Source organism: Schistocerca americana, chromosome 5, assembly GCF_021461395.2.
Source record: "Schistocerca americana isolate TAMUIC-IGC-003095 chromosome 5, iqSchAmer2.1, whole genome shotgun sequence".
NCBI lineage: Eukaryota > Metazoa > Arthropoda > Insecta > Orthoptera > Acrididae > Schistocerca > Schistocerca americana.
In genome coordinates, this window is record NC_060123.1 from 156,622,804 (window position 1) to 156,648,546 (window position 25,743).

Genomic DNA, 25,743 nt, shown 5'->3' on the forward strand with positions numbered 1-25,743 from the left:
ACAATCTCACAGTACAAGCAAAATACTCTTCTGATGTACCTACAACTACCTCAGAGGAAGTGCCACCATCTATGCAGCCTTTATGTACCAATGAGGTTAATAATGCACCTCCTGCCTAAGTGCTTCCTGCTCCTAATCTGCACTCCCAGCCACTCATGAATTCTTCACGATTGTTATTCACCCAGTGCACCTTCACAAATGGAATGGTGCAGAGAACAGGATCCCCATTATGACGGGATTTCCGTTCAGACATACCACGTCAGCTCCTGCCAGATGAACTTAGTGTGGCCAAGGCAGCAGTTGAACTTTTAAAATCAGGAACAGTCAGATAGTTCATGGGCTTTACCCATTAAACCAGCACCAAAGAAAAACAGTGCCTGACATTTATGTGGTGACTACAGAACTCTTAATGCACCAACTATAATCAACAGTTACACGATACCAAACACACAGAAATTTACTAATTATATCATGGGCAATTCTGTCTTCAGAATCCTGAATTGCAAATGAACTTATCACCAAATACCGACGAATGAGGAAGATGTGCAAAGGACAGCAGTCCTTACACCTTTTAGCCTATTCGAGTACCTTTTTGTGCTTACAGCCTCAAAAATGCAGCCAAATGTGGCAACATTTCTGGACGTATCCTATTTAAGGTACCTTTCTGCTTTGCTAACCTTGATGACAACCTCATTTTTTCCTCAGATAATGACATGCTCGAGTCCCACCTTAAACAAGTTTATGATGTAGTTATGGCAATGGCATCATTATTAATGATGGAAAAAAGCCAAATTCGACAACGTGACATTATCTTTCTCAGTCACGTTGTCAATGCTATAGGCACCCGCCCTACACCACAACGAATGGAACTCATCTATCAACTACCATCTTCACAAGACTACCAGGAACTACGTCGACTTCTAGCAATGACCTATTTCTACTGGTGCCACCTTTCATGGGCAGCCACCACTCAGGCCCCAATCACAGTAGTCCTACGAGGGAAAAACACTAATGGTAAACGGAAGCTAAGTGAACCAACCACCACGATGCCTTCGGCAAGCTCAAAGGCTGTTTAACAATAATCGTGGATGTAAATGATTTTGCGATTGACGCAGTTCTCTATCAGAAAACTGACTCCTTGCCAAACCAAATGCTCCATCTACGAACACGAACTCCTCGTAGTCTATGAGGCAATTCATCAGTTCAAAGGCGACATGGAAGGCAACTGCTAGCCATCTATATTGATCACCAGCTGCTAGTGGACTCTCTCTGTAACCCATTGTAAGTCTTGTGCCCCAGGAATTTCCGCCAACTGGATTACATCACACAATTCACAATACCCAAATCTCTATTGAACACTTCTCCAACATGAAAAGTGCGGTAGGCTATCACATCTCTTGCATTAAAACCTTCCAAACCAGTAACATTCTTCACTTTATCACCATTATAACGAACAACAGCAACAGTAATCCAACCATTACCAGCTTGATGTGTGTCTAATTGAGTAAGTGTAAAATTAATGCTCTCGTTACGCAATGCATGACGTCAGCTACGCATGACCTTGAACAGCATTGCCGCTGCGCTGAGCTGAATCCCGTCCGCGCGCGGTCTAGAGATCCTACCGCGCGCGTACGGGATAAGCCTTTGCCAGTTGCTGCCCAGCGTTCGGCGAGTGCAGACGCCAGTGTGTATCAGTCTAAGCCGGCGTCAGTCGGCGTGCAGCAGCGCGTGCAGCAGCACCGTACTATTATTTGAGATGCCACGTTACAGGACAAGATACAGACGTTCGCGTCTAACTGTTTATAAGGCCTTAGACGATCTGGAGATCAGAGTTGCTAACAAAGGAGCACAGGTCATTTTGCAAGGTCCATCTGTGTTTTGCGGTTGTGTTAATAATTTTGTGTTGCTCTATGGCCTCCGGTCAATGTAGCGTACGTCTGGCGTTCAGAATCTAGCCGGTCAATGTTTTTTTTTTTTTTTTTAATTTGAAAGGGTTTGATAATGATCATCAAAAGTGGCCTGTTCATGAGTATAATCTAGATTATTTTTTTCCTACTCCGTACACCAATGACTGGACTATGATGAAAAATTATTTTTCTAAAGTAACTATATCTAAAGTTGTAATTTTGCGGTTGTGTTATTAATTTTACACTTACTCAATTAGACACACATCAAGCTGGTAATGGTTGGATTACTGTTGCTGTTGTTCGTTATAATGGTGATAAAGTGAAGAATGTTACTGGTTTGGAAGGTTTTAATGCAAGAGATGTGATAGCCTACCGCACTTTTCATGTTGGAGAAGTGTTCAATAGAGATTTGGGTATATCATACTTCATATCTAACCAGGCATTTTGGTTTAGAACAAGGAATCACCGTAAAATAAGTGAACAGGAGAGTGTGTGTCTGTGGATTAAAGGTGCAGGAAGATGTGCTAAAATACAAGTTACTGGAGATGTAACACATTATTACAGAAATTAAAATAAAGAACTTCTTATCCTATCCTGAATTCCTTTAAAAAAAAAAAAAAAAAAAAAAACATTGACCGGCTAGATTCTGAACGCCAGACGTACGCTACATTGACCGGAGGCCATAGAGCGAGAACAGTATTTTTAGCTCGTTACGCAATGCATGACGTCAGCTACGCATGACCTTGAACAGCATTGCCGCTGCGCTGAGCTGAATCCCGTCCGCGCGCGGTCTAGAGATCCTACCGCGCGCGTACGGGATAAGCCTTTGCCAGTTGCTGCCCAGCGTTCGGCGAGTGCAGACGCCAGTGTGTATCAGTCTAAGCCGGCGTCAGTCGGCGTGCAGCAGCGCGTGCAGCAGCACCGTACTATTATTTGAGATGCCACGTTACAGGACAAGATACAGACGTTCGCGTCTAACTGTTTATAAGGCCTTAGACGATCTGGAGATCAGAGTTGCTAACAAAGGAGCACAGGTCATTTTGCAAGGTCCATCTGTGTTTTGCGGTTGTGTTATTAATTTTACACTTACTCAATTAGACACACATCAAGCTGTAAAATAAGTGAACAGGAGAGTGTGTGTCTGTGGATTAAAGGTGCAGGAAGATGTGCTAAAATACAAGTTACTGGAGATGTAACACATTATTACAGAAATTAAAATAAAGAACTTCTTATCCTATCCTGAATTCCTTTAAAAAAAAAAAAAAAAAAAAAACATTGACCGGCTAGATTCTGAACGCCAGACGTACGCTACATTGACCGGAGGCCATAGAGCGAGAACAGTATTTTTAGCTCGTTACGCAATGCATGACGTCAGCTACGCATGACCTTGAACAGCATTGCCGCTGCGCTGAGCTGAATCCCGTCCGCGCGCGGTCTAGAGATCCTACCGCGCGCGTACGGGATAAGCCTCTGCCAGTTGCTGCCCAGCGTTCGGCGAGTGCAGACGCCAGTGTGTATCAGTCTAAGCCGGCGTCAGTCGGCGTGCAGCAGCGCGTGCAGCAGCACCGTACTATTATTTGAGATGCCACGTTACAGGACAAGATACAGACGTTCGCGTCTAACTGTTTATAAGGCCTTAGACGATCTGGAGATCAGAGTTGCTAACAAAGGAGCACAGGTCATTTTGCATCTTCACGGTGATTCCTTGTTCTAAACCAAAATGCATGGTTAGATGTGAAGTAGGATATACCCAAATCTCTATTGAACACTTCTCCAACATGGAAAGTGCGGTAGGCTATGACATCTCTTGCATTAAATCCTTCCAAACCAGTAACATTTTTCACTTTATCACCATTATAACGAACAACAGCAACAGTAATCCAACCATTACCAGCTTGATGTGCGTCTAATTGGGTAAGTGTAAAATTAATAACACAACCACAAAACACAGATGGACCTTGCAAAATGACCTGTGCTCCTTTGTTAGCAACTCTGATCTCCAGATCGTAAAATAAGTGAACAGGAGAGTGTGTGTCTGTGGATTAAAGGTGCAGGAAGATGTGCTAAAATACAAGTTACTGGAGATGTAACACATTATTACAGAAATTAAAATAAAGAACTTCTTATCCTATCCTGAATTAAATTACAGAACATTGTTTCTCATGCAGCAACATAGTTACATTACACAGCACTATGTTATACAATACAATTTGGAGCCCTCTAGCGGCAGAGGGTTGCAATGTGGGTCAGTAAAGCAGGATAGTCGACCACGTAATAAGCATGACACATAATACCTCAAACAATATTGAGAACAGAATAAAAAATGCAGAGGCATCATTTTTCAGCTTGCCCTCATGGACTATATAACATACCATTTGTCCTCCAGTATGCTGTAACAGAGTGAAAGAGTGAGTGGCTGGAGAAGTATGTAGATAGCATCACAGAGAATTTCATATAATTTGAATGGCAGGCACTAAAAGAAGTTGTCGGCATTACTGAAAGATTTACTATTCAAATTCTGGCTCATACATATCATTAAGAGCCAAGCAACATATTACTACTTTCTACAGATAACTTGCAAAATGGCCATAATGGTAAATTCAGATAAATGCAAGCTCACTTAGATACTTACTGACAGTTTAATTCCTGTACCCCATTCACAAATGAAACAAGAGAGGGGAAACTGATAATGGAACACAAAGTGCTCTCGACCACATGGGGTAATATTGCTGACTGAGTGTAGACACAGGTGTCTGTGAGAGACAAAACCTTCAGTCCATAAAAGACACAATAAAGCTGAGGCATATCTCCTCCCAGTTCACAAAATGTTATGTCTCCTTGAATTGCCTTCCAAAAGACTTTTAACACAAAAAATGCAGTGGTGCTCAAAAGTATTTTGTTGAAAACCTTAATTACAATTACATAAAGTAAGTATGTAATAGGAAAAAACTGCCAATGGATGCTTGAAAAGTATGTAATTATAATCCATTTAGTACAAAACTACATTTAGTCAAACAAATTTACCTTACATCAAAACAGGAAAAACTCTTCTGGATCAAAAGTTATTTGTAGGTCTAAGTATGAAAGGATAAAAAAAATATTTTCGAATCTTAAGACCAAGTCAGTATTTTGTTGCATACCCAGGGGCTTTGATCACAGCTGCACGCCGACTGACGCCGGCTTAGACTGATACACACTGGCGTCTGCACTCGCCGAACGCTGGGCAGCAACTGGCAGAGGCTTATCCCGTACGCGCGCGGTAGGATCTCTAGACCGCGCGCGGACGGGATTCAGCTCAGCGCAGCGGCAATGCTGTTCAAGGTCATGCGTAGCTGACGTCATGCATTGCGTAACGAGCTAAAAATACTGTTCTCGCTCTATGTGCAGGAAGATGTGCTAAAATACAAGTTACTGGAGATGTAACACATTATTACAGAAATTAAAATAAAGAACTTCTTATCCTATCCTGAATTCCTTTAAAAAAAAAAAAAAAAAAAAAAACATTGACCGGCTAGATTCTGAACGCCAGACGTACCAGATGGTATGTGCTAAAATACAAGTTACTGGAGATGTAACACATTATTACAGAAATTAAAATAAAGAACTTCTTATCCTATCCTGAATTAAATTACAGAACATTGTTTCTCATGCAGCAACATAGTTACATTACACAGCACTATGTTATACAATACAATTTGGAGCCCTCTAGCGGCAGAGGGTTGCAATGTGGGTCAGTAAAGCAGGATAGTCGACCACGTAATAAGCATGACACATAATACCTCAAACAATATTGAGAACAGAATAAAAAATGCAGAGGCATCATTTTTCAGCTTGCCCTCATGGACTATATAACATACCATTTGTCCTCCAGTATGCTGTAACAGAGTGAAAGAGTGAGTGGCTGGAGAAGTATGTAGATAGCATCACAGAGAATTTCATATAATTTGAATGGCAGGCACTAAAAGAAGTTGTCGGCATTACTGAAAGATTTACTATTCAAATTCTGGCTCATACATATCATTAAGAGCCAAGCAACATATTACTACTTTCTACAGATAACTTGCAAAATGGCCATAATGGTAAATTCAGATAAATGCAAGCTCACTTAGATACTTACTGACAGTTTAATTCCTGTACCCCATTCACAAATGAAACAAGAGAGGGGAAACTGATAATGGAACACAAAGTGCTCTCGACCACATGGGGTAATATTGCTGACTGAGTGTAGACACAGGTGTCTGTGAGAGACAAAACCTTCAGTCCATAAAAGACACAATAAAGCTGAGGCATATCTCCTCCCAGTTCACAAAATGTTATGTCTCCTTGAATTGCCTTCCAAAAGACTTTTAACACAAAAAATGCAGTGGTGCTCAAAAGTATTTTGTTGAAAACCTTAATTACAATTACATAAAGTAAGTATGTAATAGGAAAAAACTGCCAATGGATGCTTGAAAAGTATGTAATTATAATCCATTTAGTACAAAACTACATTTAGTCAAACAAATTTACCTTACATCAAAACAGGAAAAACTCTTCTGGATCAAAAGTTATTTGTAGGTCTAAGTATGAAAGGATAAAAAAAATATTTTCGAATCTTAAGACCAAGTCAGTATTTTGTTGCATACCCAGGGGCTTTGATCACAGCTGCACATCTGTTAGGCATTGAATTCACAAGTTCTTGTAACAGGTCAAGTGAGAGTTTTGACCAGTCGTCCAATAAGGCAGCAGCAAAATGATCCTTGTTTGAGTAACTTCTATGATTAAAATATTGATCCAATGCATCCCAGAGGTGTTCAGTTGGATTTAGATCCAGACTCTGGCTTGGTCACTCCAAAAGTCTGAATTTTTCATGTGAAAAATGGCCAGTGGTGTTTTGAATCTTCGTCTTGCTGAAATATCCAATTATGTGGCATATTCTTTCTCCCATGCAAAACCATACTGTTTTCTAAAATGTCACTGTGCAGGAAACAATCCATTCTGTCTTCTATTTGGACTAGAGGATCAAACGGAATCCAGAAAAACATCCTCCAGTTTGACACAGCTATCAACATCCTTAATGATCGGCATCTGGTACTTTTTGTCATCCCTTTTGGATTGCTGGGTGACCTATATACTGCACACCATCAGCATAACGTACATTAAATTTACTTTCATCACTCCATAAAATAATAGACCAATCTGTAGCACTCAAAAATTGATATTTCTTTCCATTTTTTGCATTTATGAGTTGTTTATGCAATGGTCACCTACAGTTTTAATCAGCTGCTACATTTTACAACAGAGACATTTATGTACAGTCCGTGATGCTGATCCTACCGCGCGCGGACGGGATTCAGCTCAGCGCAGCGGCAATGCTGTTCAAGGTCATGCGTAGCTGACGTCATGCATTGCGTAACGAGCTAAAAATACTGTTCTCGCTCTATGGCCTCCGGTCAATGTAGCGTACGTCTGGCGTTCAGAATCTAGCCGGTCAATGTTTTTTTTTTTTTTTTTTTTTTAAAGGAATTCAGGATAGGATAAGAAGTTCTTTATTTTAATTTCTGTAATAATGTGTTACATCTCCAGTAACTTGTATTTTAGCACATCTTCCTGCACCTTTAATCCACAGACACACACTCTCCTGTTCACTTATTTTACGGTGATTCCTTGTTCTAAACCAAAATGCCTGGTTAGATGTGAAGTATGATATACCCAAATCTCTATTGAACACTTCTCCAACATGAAAAGTGCGGTAGGCTATCACATCTCTTGCATTAAAACCTTCCAAACCAGTAACATTCTTCACTTTATCACCATTATAACGAACAACAGCAACAGTAATCCAACCATTACCAGCTTGATGTGTGTCTAATTGAGTAAGTGTAAAATTAATAACACAACCGCAACGTTACAGGACAAGATACAGACGTTCGCGTCTAACTGTTTATAAGGCCTTAGACGATCTGGAGATCAGAGTTGCTAACAAAGGAGCACAGGTCATTTTGCAAGGTCCATCTGTGTTTTGCGGTTGTGTTATTAATTTTACACTTACTCAATTAGACACACATCAATCTCTATTGAACACTTCTCCAACATGAAAAGTGCGGTAGGCTATCACATCTCTTGCATTAAAACCTTCCAAACCAGTAACATTCTTCACTTTATCACCATTATAACGAACAACAGCAACAGTAATCCAACCATTACCAGCTTGATGTGTGTCTAATTGAGTAAGTGTAAAATTAATAACACAACCGCAAAACACAGATGGACCTTGCAAAATGACCTGTGCTCCTTTGTTAGCAACTCTGATCTCCAGATCGTCTAAGGCCTTATAAACAGTTAGACGCGAACGTCTGTATCTTGTCCTGTAACGTGGCATCTCAAATAATAGTACGGTGCTGCTGCACGCGCTGCTGCACGCCGACTGACGCCGGCTTAGACTGATACACACTGGCGTCTGCACTCGCCGAACGCTGGGCAGCAACTGGCAAAGGCTTATCCCGTCCGCGCGCGGTAGGATCTCTAGACCGCGCGCGGACGGGATTCAGCTCAGCGCAGCGGCAATGCTGTTCAAGGTCATGCGTAGCTGACGATATGCATTGCGTAACGAGCTAAAAATACTGTTCTCGCTCTATGGCCTCCGGTCAATGTAGCGTACGTCTGGCGTTCAGAATCTAGCCGGTCAATGTTTTTTTTTTTTTTTTTTTTTTAAAGGAATTCAGGATAGGATAAGAAGTTCTTTATTTTAATTTCTGTAATAATGTGTTACATCTCCAGTAACTTGTATTTTAGCACATCTTCCTGCACCTTTAATCCACAGACACACACTCTCCTGTTCACTTATTTTACGGTGATTCCTTGTTCTAAACCAAAATGCCTGGTTAGATGTTAAGTATGATATACCCAAATCTCTATTGAACACTTCTCCATCAAATAGAACTTGTCCCTTAGTACCTCAACTTGTTGCATCCTGGCATCTGACCAATGACACAATGCAGATCATTTTGTTTGGTCAAACATTAAGGAAGACTGCAGGAGCGGGCATGCATGTGCGTACCTTGTCACTTAAGCAAAGTGGGATGCTGTCACAAACACACCACTCAGACAGTTTACAATACCAAAGGACATTTGCAACACATGCACCTTGATTTAGTGGGACCACTCTCTGAATATTAGGGTTGTAAATATACACTCTCAACAGCCAACTGTATAATGCAGTAGAGAGATGCCACGTCTCTATGAGGCATTCCAGCAGAATCAACAGCCACAGTGTTCACACCTGATATTCCTGATATGGGTACCCAGCATCCATAACCACTGACCAAGGCTGACAATTTGAAACCATCCCATTCAGCGAACTACGTAACCTCTGTGGTACCCACTGTTACTGAACTACTGCTGACCACCTGGCAAAACAATGGCCTTGTAGAGCGGTGGTATCACACATTAAAAGCTGCTCTTCTGTGCCTTGGCAGACACCAACAAAAGCTCTGCCATGGGTAACTTTAGGCATACACACTGTCCACACAACACTTCCCATGCTGAAGTCTTGTATCCATTTACCCTTCCCGCCAACTTCGTGCTCAGGTGCTGTCCCTGGAAACCACCAAAATTCCCATCCTTGTTACACAGGTAAAACAACACATTGCATGTTTTTAAATACTGTCTCCACAACCTCACAGAATTCCTAAAGTTTTCATCCGTATGGCACTCATGGACTGCGCCCATACCATGCTTCATGACGATTCAATTCGATCCACCTTACAGCGTCCTTATACAGCTCCATACATTGTTCTAAAACATGATACACGTAAGTTCGATATAATCCTGAACACAAGACCCAGCACAGTATCCATAAACCATCTGAAACCTGTGTGGATATTCCATCCACTGATGACACAACAACCTCTGCTACACACCACCATGACGTGACCAGACACACTGTGACCGACATCGATTTTGTGGTAAAGCTTTATACCAAAGACTTTTGACCTCGTGACTTGAGCATCAAGCTGTTTGATGAGTTCCTGGTCACTGAAGGTCAGCATCCTGAATGTGAGGTTGGGAATGGTTTCATCAGCCAGTACTTCACGTTCTTACAAACTGCTCATTGACGACACAGCAGCCATCACATGGCAGCTACCTTCCACAGTTTTCTCACCATCGTCATTCCTCTAACATCATACCCATCTACTGCCACAACAAAGGAACACCAAAACTATCCACCACAAGCCATCCTAGATGCAGCATCCTCACCAACTGTTATTTCACAACAATCCTGCTACGGTCGCACTCTGTGCCCTTCCGCATACCTGCAAGATTACCATCTGAAAGCTGTCTAAGAAGAGGCACACTACCTTCCCTGTGGTCCACACTATAGGGTGGGCGAGAAGGAGGTTGGGGGGCAGATTGGGGGGTACCACACTGCGTAATCCCACTGGCAATCAATCTTGCATCATAGTGGATGATCTTTAGTGTAGACTGTGAGTGGCCGTTCGTCCTATGGCTTCAAATGATTTATACGTGATTTCTCACTGTTTATCATTTGTACAAAATAAAGTGTAAAGTCCACACCACATTGTGGTGTATATTTTCTGCATCATTCCTTCACTGTACTACTCTGCAACCACCCTCTACATTTTCATACACACACTGAAAGCCACTGTATGGTTTATGAGAGAGGGTACCCTGTACCACTACTAGTTATCTCCTTTCCTGTTCCAATCCCAAACTGAAGGAAGAATGAATCTCTCTAATCTCTTCTTCGTGGTCCTCGCGCAAAATGTATGTTGATGGCAGTACTATCATTCTGCAGTCAGCTCAAATGCTGGTCCTCTAAATTTTCTACATAGTGCTCCTCGGAAAGAACACCGTCTTTCTTCCAGTGATTCCCATTTGATTTCCCAAAATACTGCATGTCGTTCAAATCTATCAATAATAAATGTAGCAGCCTGCCTCTGAATTGCTTCAATGTCTTCCTTTAATCCTACCTGGAACACCAGATGCTGGCCGTTAATGAAGTCACATCATATGGGGAATTAAAAGAACAGTACCCATATATGTAAAGTAATTGACATTCTAACACCCAACTTAAATCCTGATGAAATCTAAGTAAGGATATTTGAAGCTATAGCAGCATAGTACATCAGTAACAAATTTTGATGTTGATTTGCGGTCACATACAGAGGCGTACACACAAGACTGTGGCTGGAGAAGCTCAGGAATCAGGAGTAAGTTACCTTAAAATACACGAGGAAAGGAGAGAATAGAGCAGTAAATGATGATTATACAGGATACTGTACTCTCATGTACGAACTGTGCATTACATGGAGTACATGAACCAAAGGGAAAAGGATGACCTCTGTCTTGATGGAGAGATGTCTCAGGAGGAATGATCAATATTCTGGGACATGACAGGAATGATCATTCAAAGCAGAAGAGTCCAGTAAACATGAGCTCTAAATGCACAACTTAAGAGCTATGATCTCCACTTCATCTTCAATACTATGGAAAAAAATTTCTTCTACTGCAAGCTCTCAGCTTCCCATATTTTAGAAGGAGGTACTATGGACCAAAACAAGAAAAAATTGTCTTCTAAAATGGGTCCTAAAATGTTCACCTTAACTGCTAAGGGCCCTTGTTCAGTAGAAGAGAAGTGTTTCACAGTAGTGAAGAGGAGCAAGTGGCCACAGCTCCTCAGGTATGCATTTCAGAGCCCATGCTTACTAGACTTTTACTTCTAATGGCCACTCATGTTATGTCCCTGAATACTGACCATTCCTCCTAGGACATCCTGTACAAGAACACTATCACTGCGTAAACTGATAGTTTTTTCTAGGGAGTATCCTCCTGCAGATGGTGGTGTTCTTGAAGGTTCCTTTAGAAACACAATACTATTGGTTTTGAAGCTTACTTCAAGATTGCAAAGTAGGCGAGGGTTGGTTGGTTATTGGAATTAGAGGGACCAAAATGCAAGATCATCAGTCCTTTCGTCCTATATGTATCAAACCAGGAATAATCCCCAGAAGAAGAATACAGAAGGCATGATACAACAAGACTAACATAAAATGAAGAAGTAGTAGTAGGGAGTGATAGGGATTAAGGTGGGTGAGCCATTCTGCCCAAAATGTAGTTGGAGGTTCCCTAAGCGCAGTATGTGGTGAGAGAGACACCATCTGCTTCCCACCAGCACCACCTCGCTGTCCCTTACTCCAAGAAAACAAGCAGCACCGACAAGACAATGAAATTTTAGAAAAGATAAAACCTTAAGAACAGCAAACACAAAGGAATAAGGAGAATAAAAAGGTGGGAAGGGTAGGGGTCAGGCCATGCCAGACCATCAAGTTAGTGCTGCTGTTGGTTCCCTGGTTTGAATCTTATAAACTAACAGGAAACAAAGGGTGTCACTGTGAAATACCTGTGCAGTAAATAGTCAATCTTCATCTGATAGGAAATTAATTACTTGTGGTGTTCCTCAAGGTTCCATCTTGAGTCCATTGCTTTTTCTTGTGTACACTAATGACCTCTCATCTGTTACATTGCCAGATGCTAAGTTTGTTTTGTTTTCAGGGATACAAACATTGCAATAAGCAGCAAGTCACGCACACATTTAGAAACAGCTGCCAATCAAACTTTCACCGACATTAATAAATGGTTTAAAGCTAATTCACTGTCAATAAACTTTGGAAAGATCCACTATATGCAGTTCAGAACCTGTAAGAGATTTCCTTCCAGCATGTATATAACATATGAAGACATGCAGATCGAAGAGGTAGACAGTGTTAAATTTCTGGCATTACAACTCGATAATAAATTCAGTTGGGAAGGGCACGTCACAGAATTGCTTAAGTGCCTAAACAAATCTTTATTAGGGGTGAGAATGATGTCAGATGTAGGAGATATAAATATAAAAAAAACTTGCATACTTTGCTTACTTTCATTCTATTTGTCATGGGGGATCATATTCTGGAGTAATTCATCAAACCGAGCATGAGGTTTAGCGTGCAAAAGCAAGTAATAAGAATCATTTTTAGTGTAATTCAAGAACATCATGTAGAAACCTGTTCACGGAACTTTGTATTCTAACCACTGCTTCTCAGTATATTTATTCCTTAAAGAAATTTGTTGCAAGTATTATGTCTATTTCCAACAATTGTCTCAATACATAGTGTCAATACTAGGAATAAGAAAAATCTACATAAAGATCTAAAATCTTTTACCTTGGTCCAAAAAGGGCTCCAATATTCAGAAACACACATTTTCAATAAATTGCCAGAAACCATTAAAAACTTGGTTTCAGACAAAGCACAGTTTAAAGAGAGTTTGAAAGACTTTCTGATTGGCAACTCCTCCTACTCTATAGATGACTACCTTAACAGAGACTGTCAGGCCAGTTTAAGTAAAAATGTCTGTTAGATTTCAGTTTTGACAGCACTTGGTCACAAAAGTCAAGATTAGGTTTTTTTTGTGTATGATCAATTTATTAATAGTGCATAACAGTATTTCATTCTGACAGTGCATTAATTCTGTAAATATTAGCTGCTCCAGTTTATTGTATTGTATTCACCTATTTTGACAATCTCCTGACAAATGATCAGTGTAGTAAGTATTAGAATGTTTTTTGTTTTTTATGTTACACTTTCTGACTTATTCCACACCCACAAGAATTCTCATTTTTTGGGTTTATGGAACGAAAACTGAATCTAATCAAATTTAATCTGGGCCAGAGCTGGCGAGAGTTGCCCTCGATTCCCTCAGGCAGTCAATGAGGGCAAAGTGCCCTAACCCACAGAGATGAGTAGGAACCACCTCTATGGCATCTACCACTAGCACCAGAGGCAGCATGTCAGGAAGGTTAAGATATTGCTATAAAACAGCCAAATTTGCATAGTCTAGCAGAATGTGGGCCAACACCAGGCAGGCACCACATCGGCAATAAAGTGGGTCTTCACATTGGGGAATGTGGTCGTGGGATAGCCAATGCGGAGCCAACAAAGGACAGTGCATTCCATGCAAGAAGTGCAAAGCGAAGACTGTTTGTTGTCTCCTTTATTGCCCTTAGTTTTTTCGCTGAGTCCGGAATGGGTCATTCCAAGTTCCAGACTTCTAATAACTGATGGCGTAGAGTCTATCCAAGATCCAGTTCTGAAACCCTTATTTCCAAAAAGGGCATCCTAGCAGCCAACTTTGCCAAGCGGTCAGCATGTTCATTTCCAAAGATCCCTGTATGTCCAGGGGCCCAAGCAAAGATGGCTGGCCATCCAGCTTGATGAAGATCAGAAAGAAGATCTTGGATAGTCATGACAAGGGTAGCACTGGTCTATAGCCTGAAGGCTACTCAGGGAGATACTGCAAGTTAGACTCATCTTGCTTTTGCACAAATGAGCCTGGTTAAGGGCTCATTTGATGGCCACCAATTCAACAGTGAAGACACAGCATACATTTGACAGGAAACATAGTTTACTGCACCTTACATGTAAGTATGCAAAACCAAATTCTCCACTGACCATTGGGCCATCAGTGTACACCACTTCCAAACCCAGAAATACATCAAGGTCAGCCGGGAACAGATGGCAAAACACTATGCAATCAACTGAATCTTTCGGTCCAAATGATAAATCAAGACAGATCTGAGGTTAGGTTACACACAAGGGGCATATGCGATTTCTCCATGACAAGAGGCGACAGTGAGAAAGTCAAAGTTCAGTGCAGAGTCACTGTAGTCGAACTGTAAGCGACCACAGTTCTCAGTCTCTGCTGCGAAAGGTGGATCTCCCTATTACAGAAAAGAACATGGTAGTTTGGATGCTTTGGGGAGCTGCAAACATGTGCAGCATAACTGAGTAGCTGTTGTTGGTGCCTGATCCTTAGTGAAGGGATGCCAGCCTCCGCGAGTAGGTAGTTCATGGCTAGTTCAAACGGCTCCTGTTGCAAACAAGACCCTGCAGTGGTGTATCGGGTCCAGTGACCACAATTCCGAAAGCGATGATGAACCATATGCCAGACTCTCATAATCAAGACAGGACAAGATCAGGGCTTTGTAAAGCTGTAGAAGGGTAGCGCAGTCTGCATCCTTGATGGTGTTACTGAAGCAATGAAATGTATTATGGTGTAGCCAGCACCTTTTCTTATATTGGTGAAGATGAGGAAGCAACATCAGTTGGATATCGAGGACCAGTCCCAAAATGTGATGCCTGTGAAACATTGAGTAACTGGTCATCAAGGTAAAGTTCTGGTTGCGGATGAACAGTACAATTGTGACAGAAGAGCATGACATGAGTCTTGGCAGCTGAAAACTGAAAGCTGTGGGTGAGAGCCCATGTTGTGCCTTTCAAATGGTGCCCTGCAACCAGTGTTCAGCAACACCAACCCTAGAGGAGCAATAGTAAAAGCAAAAATCATCGGCATACAGGAAGATATACTTTTAGCAGGGCACCGCAAGACCCCATTCTCTTGGATGTCGGGGTACTGTGAGAAGCACCAACTCAAACCCAGATTGTATGGTGCTACACGAAGTTCTGGACAAAAATCAGAAGTGGGCCCCAGAGACCCCACGTACGTAAGGGTAGCGAGGCTGTGGTGTTGCCATGTGATGTCATCAGCCTTTTGAAGGTCAAAGATGACTGCAATTACGTGTTGATATTGGTCAAAAGCTGTCCAGATGGCACACTCCAGAAAAACCAAATTATCAGCAGTGGAACAGCTTTGGAAAAAAACTGTCTTGAAACAGAGCCACAAGGCTCTGAGACTCCAGGAGCAAACACAGCCTTTGGCACACCATGCATGCAAGCAGCTTATAGGGAACATTGGTGAGACTAATTGGGCTATAGTTGTCTAGCTCTAGGGGATGCTTACCAGGTTTCAGTACTAGGATGATGGTGCTTTCCCGCCACTGAAATGGGAACCCATCTTCACTCCAGATAAGGTTGAAGATGGAAGGAGATGATGCTGACAATCCACTGATAGGTGTTTGCCCATTTGGATATGGATGCAGTCTGGCCCTGGCACTGAAGAATTCCCACTCACTGGATGGAGCATCATAGAGCTCCAGGTAGTGTTTAGTTAAAGATATGTGCAATTTCTCCATCTGCTCTTTAATAACATGAAAGGCAGTCTCATAGTTTTCAGATGCAGAGGCTCGAGCATAATGCAGAGCAAAATGTTCGGTTATGGTGTCTGGGCCAGTGAAAACAAGCTGTTTAAAGGCAATAAGGTGCTTTATTGATGGATGCTGCTTATGGTGTTGGAGAGCCTGCCTGCAATCTCTAATGGCTTCTGTGATTTCCAAGGTCTACCAAGGCACTATCTTCCCACGGGAGGAATCCCAAAGAATAAAGGATTGCTAAGTCAGTTGCTGATATAATGGCTCTGTTCACTCTGGATAGCCATGTCACTGCTTCCATGTTATGGGTAGCTCAGAATAACAGTGAAATCAAAAGCATCCCAGTTGGAATTGTGGAGAGCCCATCATGGCAGAACCCAGGAGAGTGATGCTGATGGAGTGACAGAAAGACTGGGAAGTGGTCACTGCCACACACGTTATTGTGAACCCTTCAGTTGATGGATGGGAGAACACCAGGGCTGCAGACAGAAAGATCAATGGCTGAGTAAGTTCCATATGCCACATCAAAGTGTGTGGAGGCACCAGCATTCAAAAGATAGAGGTGAAGATATACTGGTAAGTCTTTGATATTTTCACCAAGGCAACTGATTGCGGTTCCACTCCTTAAAGGGTTATAGGCATTGTAGTCACCCAAGATGAGCAAAGGTTGGGGTTGTGAGAAACCAATGCAGACAATATTTCTGAGCCAATCCACCATCAGGAGGGAGATCATCAGTGTAGATTGTAAAACGCTGTAATGCCCTTATCCTAACAACCACATACTCGAAAGTCGTATCAAGAGGCACAAGTCTGCTATATATAGAGTCCAGAATGCATGTGAAAACTTCATCTTACACCCTGTCATAATCAGCACAATTCTTAAAATATCCCCGTCAAACACAAAAGGCAGAGGTCTGCACTGCTGGAAAGTTTCCTGAAGAGCAATGCAGAAAGCATTGGAGGAGCTTAAGAGATGTCACAGCTCAGTTAGGTGGTGGAAAAAGCCACTACAGTTCCATTAGAGGATCGTGCTGTCGGTAATACTATTAGGCATGAAGGGACCAAGGAAGTAGCTTATGTTTCAGGGTCACCTGCTGCCACTGGTTGAGAGGTAATGTTATCAGCACACACAGGGTCTAGGAAATGTTGTGTGGTGCGATCTGGAGCCTCAGGGGCCACTGGAATCACTGCCACGCTTAAAAAGCAGAATTGTGAGACCCTGTGGCGTGGGGGCCACCAGAATTTCCTTCATCTAGGAAGACTACTTCTTGTCTCTCTTCTTTTTAGTGTGTTTGTACGACTTCCCTGAATGAGATTCAGGAATTGAAGAAGAAAGTGAAGCTGTATGACCAGCAGCCTGTAGCTACTTCAGCCAATGGCAGGTATGTGGTTGACCGGCAGAAATCTTGGACGGGAGTGTCACAAGGGTCCCTGGCACGAAAAACCAGATGAGTGTGAAGCATCACCGGTTGGGGGATGGGCATTGGCATTCCTGGTCAGCAGGGAGCCACTGCTTCCAAAGTGGGTGTAGGGGAAGCAGCAGCAGTAGCAGCAGCCGAGCCCCCAACCATCAGCAGAGACAGGCACGGTCGAGCAGCCCTGAGGGCTCGCTGTAGGATGCGTGATGGGGAAATAGTACCATTGGCAGAGAGGGCAACATCATCAAAGCTATATCATGTGACATTGTCACATGTGCAGGATGTAGACACTCATACTTTTTCTTGCCTCTTGGTATGTCAGTCTGTCCAGTCTTAAAGTCCTGTATTTTTTTCCTCTCTGAAATATGGTGCAGCCTGTTGAGCAGGGAGAATGGTGCACTCCCAAGTTGACACACACAGAGTGGAAGAACACAAGGAATGTTCATGTGCATCAGTTGTCCACAACCCCTGCAGACTGGTCTGGTGTTGCAATGTGAAGACATGCGAGCGAATTTCACACATTTGAAGCAGCGCATGTAGGGATGGGGGTATATGGTTTCACATCACATCACTATACTGTCACCTTGACCTTTCAAGCCAACAAATTTCATCAAAGATCAAGATGAAAGCTCCAGTAGCAACACTGTCCTTTGGTCCCCACTATGGACACAATGGACAAGTGGCGGTCTTCATTTTGGAGATGGCTGCAACTTCCTCAGACTTGTTCTCTATAGGCTCTACAAAGAATAAAGGCTTTGTGGCCAAAAAAGAATCCCCATTTTCTTTTGTACTAGCTAGGTACTGGGGGGTGGGGAGTATTTCTTTGCTTGTCACTTAGCCCTATGTTCCTCTAATGGCGTAGCCAGGGCTGGAAAAATTTTTATGTAGCATCCCTCCGAGTTGAATTAATTCTTTCCATTTGAAGAGACTGCTGGGGCTGTATCACCACCTGCAGGAGAAAACTTTATCCGCATCAAAAGACAAGTCATTCGCCGTGATTCCACCCACTCTGAATGGAGGCTCTCCCCACGAGTGCCACCCAGCCTCAGCAACAGCTACTTGTCCAGTAATCTGTTGCTCTGAGTCCCTGTGCCCCAGTCACAATGGGCACATACTCCTTGGCATTCATTGGCAGGTTTCAGCTCATGTACCAACAGTGTGATCACTGCATGGTCCAGGGGCTACCACCATGCAGGCAGTTGATAAAAACCCCGCTGGGTTTTGGGTGAACTACCCTGCTGTAAAGAAAGAGTGTTAAGGTGGAAAGGCACAAAGGTGGAACACATACAATATTGGGTGACCTGCCCTGCATGATCTGCACTTCTAAAAATTTTCAAAATGTTTTGGCAGGTCAAACCCAACAATTTGCTTTGTTTTAGGGTGCAAAAACAACTAAGGTCACATACGTTCTTGTCAGAACTATAGAACACCAAGATGAAAAAGGAGTTAAAAGTGACTACCCGTTAAGTCCAATCGACCGAAGCAAAGACAGCTAAAAACAGGGACTCTCTCTTGGAGAGAGGTCCATAAAATATGCCATAGAGACAACGGAGGTCCTGAAACAAAGATTAAATGTCCTTCACCATATTGCTATGATGGATAAAAAGTAAAACATGGTTGACAGCCCGCACGTCATTCTCTAAATTGGCCAATGACTCAGATGTCAAACATAAATTAGAACATAAGCAGTTAAAGAGAATCCAGTCAGAAAATTGTGAACTGTCAAAGGTTGATGACAATGAGTACAAAGTGGTGGAGCACCACTTAACAAATGGTGATGGCTAAAACGACAGTGCTCAATATGCAACCTAGCTAAAATGATCTTCTCGTACCGAGAGGACCGAGATGAGGTCAGCCAAGCTGCTGAGACAGGTTTAATTCCCTGGAGCTTGCTCTCTTAAAGGGAAGACCAGTGGTGATGCCAAAGTAACACCATCTGCTGACAGGTGGCAACACAGAGATCATCGGAGGGAATGGAAGAACTATGGGCCGAGGTATGAGGATTGCAGCCTTGGCAGTAGCATCAGCAGCTTTGTTTCCAGTCAGATCAATGTAACCAGTGACCCACATAAATATCACAGTGGCTCCATCAAGAGTGAGCAAGTGAAAGTTTCCCTGGACCCTTTGCAATATGGGATGGATTGTGTACAGCACACAAAGGCTCTGAAGGGGACAGAGAGAGTTAGAGCAATTGGCACAATTGAAAGGACTGTATCACCGGATATACTGTGTGGCCTGATACAAGGTGAAGAGCTCCGGTGTAAATACTGAGCAATGTTCTGAAAGCCGATAACGAAAATCGTCGATGCCAATGACGAAGGCACACCTGACACCATGGTGAATCCAAGAGCCATTAGTGTACACAAAGGTACTACCGCGAAGTTCTGTGCGAAAGTTGTGAAACTTACGGCAATAGAGCGAGTCTGAAGAAGTGTCCTTAGGAAGCGAATGAAGAACAAGGTGAACACGGGCCGCTACACAAAGCCATGGTGGTGAAGGTTTCACACCCATTGGAAAAGTGGCAAGTGGCAGGTAGCATGAATTTAAGCTGTCAGAGCAATAGTCGAAAGCAAACTCTAGGAGGATACAGGGAAGAGGGACATGCCCCATACTGGCAGTCAAAGAAGTCATTGAAGAAGGAGGCATAGGATGGGTGGCCAGTGTAATGTAACTGACTACTGAAACTATCGATACCATTGGCTGGCGAGCTATGCAGTGCCGTGAATAGACATGAAGGAACAATTATATTAATATAAAATTACAGTGAACTTGAATATTAATATATTATTATAAAAACTAATAATTTGCAGGACGATCATATTATGTATTGCTGGAGAACTATTTGAGAACTCTATTCAATTTTCGTACTGTTTTCATAAGTGTATATGTGTGATGTATAAAATATCTATGCTCAATTCATGTTGGCAAACCTGTGTACTTTTTAAGGTCTTTGATTGTTAATGCAGAAACAGTTTTGCTGAGTGAGGCTAAGGGACAGTCGTGTTTTGGTGAGTCTAAGAGACAGTGAGTCTTGAGAAGTCGTGAGAAATGGTCGATTTTGAGAAAGGTCATGTTGATGAACATTTTGAGACGACTTATGTTGGAAAAGCTTATACTGGTGAAATACTGATTGTTATGAAGATATTACGAAAGTATATAATATGGAAAGCTTTAAACAGTATCAGTTCTTACGTAGCATATTACAAACCCAAGGACCCATTGTACTAAAAATTACAGCAAAAATCCAGAAGTTACCCCTAGACAACGAGCAATCAACAACGAGTATTCAAGGTAAGGTAATTAAATTATTTCGTATTCGTACTGTGAAGTTACCTTCTCTTGTGAAATATTTAAGTCTCTTATGCTCTGTTAATAGAGTGAACAGACTGACGGGGACTTGTGGTCCACTATTGAAACCAGGAAGACCACACAGGTTTTTAAACACGTGTCATAATTTGATATAAAATAATTGATGATATTTAATATTTGTTCCCTGGATGAGAGAGGTAACATTATACCAGGCATGGCAGACAAGCAGCATCCATATCTGTTGAGGAGAATATCACATCGGTATGACAATGGTAGTTAGGCAGCTTCTGCATACAGTCTCTCAACCGTGCTAGTGTCAAAGGCGCCAGTGGCCAAACGGGTGCCACGAAGGTGGATTGTATTGAGACGGCTTAAGATGGAAGGACATGCAGATGCATAAACAAAATACCCATAGTCTAGTTTCGAATGGACAAGGGTTCGGCACAAACGGAGGAGGGTAGAGGGTAGTCTGATCTGCTCCCCACAAAGTACCACTGAGGACACTGAGGGACTGCATACAGTGGGTGACCAGGTAAGACTTGTGGGAGAAACAAGAAAGTTTCCTATCGAGCATGAGCCCCAGGAATTTTGTAGTTTCAAAATCCAATCATGTGGACCCTGTATTTGTTAATGAAAAGCTGTAGAGAGTGCTGGAAAAGTGAGGTCCTAAATTATGTCCAAACAGGGACTGCACCAGAAAGACCATCCAATAGAAAAACAGAGGGGGAAAGGGATAGTCCAACTACAGGGATACAGCACAGAAGGGCAAGTAGTACAGCAAAGGCTGGGGCCCCGTGCTAGCCAAGCATGTTCTCTCAAAAGAGTTGTGAGCCACCTGGCGGCGGCGGTGGCAGGGGTGGGAGGGTGGGGAGTAGATGAACCTATCTGAGTTCTGTAATATACTGTTTACACAAATTTAATAAACGATTAGTAAGGATGCAAGTGTGAGTTTTGAGGACTGTTCTTAATACAGCTAATAAAAAGTAGATGAATATAATACAGTATGCAAGTAAAATTGTACCTGGGAATGAGGGCACTTCAGTTGGCTTACTGTGAGTTTTGTTCATGATATTTCAAGGGAACATGCTGAAGCACTGTTCTGAAATCATTCACAGTGCGAGTGTTTTCCTTAGTCACCAATGTACTTGTTGACATAATGTCACCGTGTGTTTCCAATAATGGCCATGTGAGGCCAAGTGCAATAACATTGTGGACAGGTAGTATATCTTCCTGAATTTCGGCATACATTTCTATTGATTAGTAGAAATCTGGTTGGTTAAGACATTTGTACAAGGGATATTTATACCTTTTTTGTGATTGGTTACATTTTATTGTTGAGTGTATATGGAATCTACTAGGAGATGTTAAGTTAGAGTAAGTAGTAAATTGACCTACTTGTCTGCATTACTTTAGAGACATAGTACATATACCAGTAACTTCCAGATGAAGTGCAAACAATGTAAATGGGTAACAGAAATTTGTAATTACTGAATGTACAATGAGTACCACTCAGCAATTAATATTCATTACATGTAATGGAAGAGCTGTTAATTGTAACTAGAGCTGCAACTAGATAGCCAGTTCTCTTACTGGCTAGTCTGTGACTGTTAAGTACTGATAATGATGTAAAACGAATTTATAATCTGAACATGCGATAACTCTCACTCACTTTATGAATTCCAGTTCATGTTAAAAATGCAACTACTTTATACTTATGCTTAAAAAACTTTGAGTACAGTGATTCTAGGTTAGAAACATGATGAAAGTTACACAATGAAATTATATGTAATAATGATTAATGTGAAAGCAATGTGATTTTTTTTCTTTTTAGTTTCTAAAGTTCAAAAAGATGATTTTATGACAGAGGTTGATTACATACAATTTTAAATGGTGTGAATTCCAAATTGTACTTAACACTATCACTGTGGTTCAATAACTGTGAGGACAAAATTCATCTAAGAAGAGAGGTATTGATGTAACATATCACTTTGGTGAAGTGATGCATAGCACAATGTCTATAATACATACGAATGATGAGTAACACCTCAAAAATGGTTTTTAGTTTGAATTGTGAGTTTAGACTTATATGCTGTTGGTTCCTTTTAATTAATGCATGAAATCTGGTGGAGATGGATGCAGTATTCCTGCAAGGTAGGGCAACAATAGCCACTTTATACACTTCATGGTACCTGCTGATTTGGTTGGTTTATTCCATGCCGCTTTGTCCCATGTTGCACATGCTCCACATGCCATTGAGCTATGAGTACCATGACAATCAACATGACATGACAGGAACGAAAGAAGAAGCTGAACTATCATTAAGATTTGAGAGATCCATCATTAAGATTTGAGAGATCCGTCATTCATGTCACGTCATACAGAGTTAGCACAAATTGTTACAAAGTGTTTCCTGGGTGTAAACGAAAGTCAGTATATAAGTGTTCAGGAAGACAGTTTAAGATCATTTAGCAGAGCTCTAGAATTGGAAAAACATTAGCTACCCACACAGAAGAAGATGCAGAGGTAAGGGAGTCTGCAATGACAAAGAAATGCACCTGGTTATTCTGATCTTTGGGGCAAAAAGCTTTTAAGGTCAGAAATAATAATTAACAGAATCATGATATTTAATCCAAATACATACATATTTCATACAAAGAAATACCTCCATAGCTTGTGCCACTGCTGGTGATTTCCGTTTTGTTCCACTTGCAAATAGAGTGAGGGAGAAATGACTGTCTATATGCCTCTGTACAAGCCGTAATTTCTCTTATCTTTGGGGTCCTTATGAGAAATGAATACTGGTTACTGTATCATTGCAGTGAAGTCAAGTTCAAAAGCAGGTTCTCTAAACTTCTGCAATAGTGTTCCACAGAAAGGACATAATCTTGCCACCAGGGATTTCCGTTTCAGTTCAGGAAGCATCTCCGCAATACTTGCATGCTGACTGAACCTACCACTAACAAATCTAGCAGCCTTCTTCTGAGCTGCTTCAATGTTTTCCTTTAATCTGATCTGGTGGGGATTCCAAACACTCAGTAGTACTCAGAATGGGTCATGTGTACTTAAATGATTTAGGAAGTGGCATCATAGGACACTGGAAGCCATGGAGCACTTGGTGAGGATCAACTGCCAGCATAATCATTTGATGCTACAAAGCAGCAGCAGCAGCAGCCCATGCCAGGAAGTGTGAAACACAATGAGCAGTAGCCGTTTGCACCGAAAGCGGGAACTGCAGCAAGTGGCAGCACTGGTCACAATGTGGCAGCAACAGCAGTGGCAGAGCAGAGGAATGGCTTCAAACATCTCATGGGAAGTAGCAAAATTTAATATTGCAAGCTTTAGAGAAAATGAACAGCCAATTAGGTGAAATTAAACCAAGTATAAAAGACCAAGAACCTGAAGTTAGGAAAAGCATCTGGGGCTAACGGGAAATATTTTGTGTAAAAGAGAAATTGACATCGAAAACAGTCTAAAGATGGAGACAGAAAGTAACTGAAGTGAATGTATAAGATTGAATGGAAGCTGAATATTTGTAGCAGTCAAATAATATGAATGAATGTGAGAAAGTGAATGCAGCAGGGAGTAATGTGCCAATCGCTGTAGATCAAATTCTATGGTTTCATAAGTAAGAAATGTTTCTTGTATGTGGGATGCTAACTTTTGTGTCGATATTGCTGCTGACTATATTTCTGATAACGATGATGTAGATGCAATGAATACATTATTGGTGAAGTTAATATTGATTCAGATAAAGATGTAGCTGATTTTTCTGGTAATGTAGAAAATGTTTACAAGGGAGAAGTTTTTCTTGTGATGAAATCAGATGCAACAGAATGAAAAAAGAATCTGATACTTAAAAACCTAAGACAGTAGGATGAGTGCACTAGTGGAGACTGTTACAGAATGTAAAGTAGCTAAGGCTGCTGATGCTAATGAAGTGATGCAAGTGGGCAATTTATTTGAAGTTATTACGATGCTGCAGGATTCACATGATACCAAAGTAGGGGATTTACAAAGACTGCAATCAGAGGGACTGGAATGAATTTTCCTTTCTGTGCAAGCAAGTTTTTCAAGTTGAAACTAAACAGTAATAATGAAAACAAAATAAAAGGATGTACTACTTCATCTAATAATTACCAGTGTGGTAAAATGTCATTTAGATTACTTGTAGTGGCTCCCATCATGGTAGCAAAATTAATAAATACAGTTTCCCGTTGCGTTTATAGTTTTTGCTGTGATCGGTAACAGTCCAAGTCCTGTCAAAGAGATCAAACTTAACTCTGTGCAACCTGCTAAAAATAAATAACTTCTTGCTGTGATGCATCATTCATCATTCTAAAACTGAAGATACAAATACCAGCAATTACAAATGGCAATTGAAGAGACTGGAAGTTTTTGGAAAGGAGGAGGAGATGAGGCACAAGTAATAAGGCAACATCAGGTATCAATTAGTACTGCACCTTCTAAAAATCAGAGAACAATGGTGTGTGTGTGTCTGTGTGTGTGTGTGTGTGTGTGTGTGTGTGTCTAAGGATCAAATTGCTGAGGTCATCAGTCCCTAAACTTAAACACTACTTAAACTAACTTATACTAAGAACAACACACACACACCATACCCAAGGGAGGACTCAACCTCTGGCGGGAGGGGCTGTGCAATCCGTGTCATGGCGCCTCAAACCGCGCGGCCACTCCGTGCAGCGAACAATGGTGGTCATATAATGAGGCTAAAATTGTGTGTGTAGCAACACATGTAGAATATGATTAACTTGACCAGAGTTTTTTTAAATACTTGTATTAAATACTGTTGTAAAAACATTTGCTATGAAAATACTGAAGTGTGTATTTATACAATACTGTGCCTAGTTTGTAGCATTTATTCAATCTTCTTTCTAAAAGCAAATGAGACATTAAAACAAAAAGCAAAAATTATACATATTAAAATGAAAGAAACTGATATTTTTAGTATATTAATTATTCATTTTCACAACTGCAGCGGTGTGCACAGGAATTAAGAAATGAAAAATGA

The 25,743-nt window shown here is 41.5% G+C and overlaps 1 protein-coding gene across 2 annotated transcripts in view; it reads right to left on the reverse strand.

Annotated features, from left to right (window-relative positions):
- The window catches only part of LOC124616795 (CDK5 and ABL1 enzyme substrate 2), a 179,612-nt gene that overhangs the window by 112,214 nt on the left and 41,655 nt on the right, over positions 1-25,743 (reverse strand). The gene's annotated exons all lie outside the window — the stretch shown is intronic.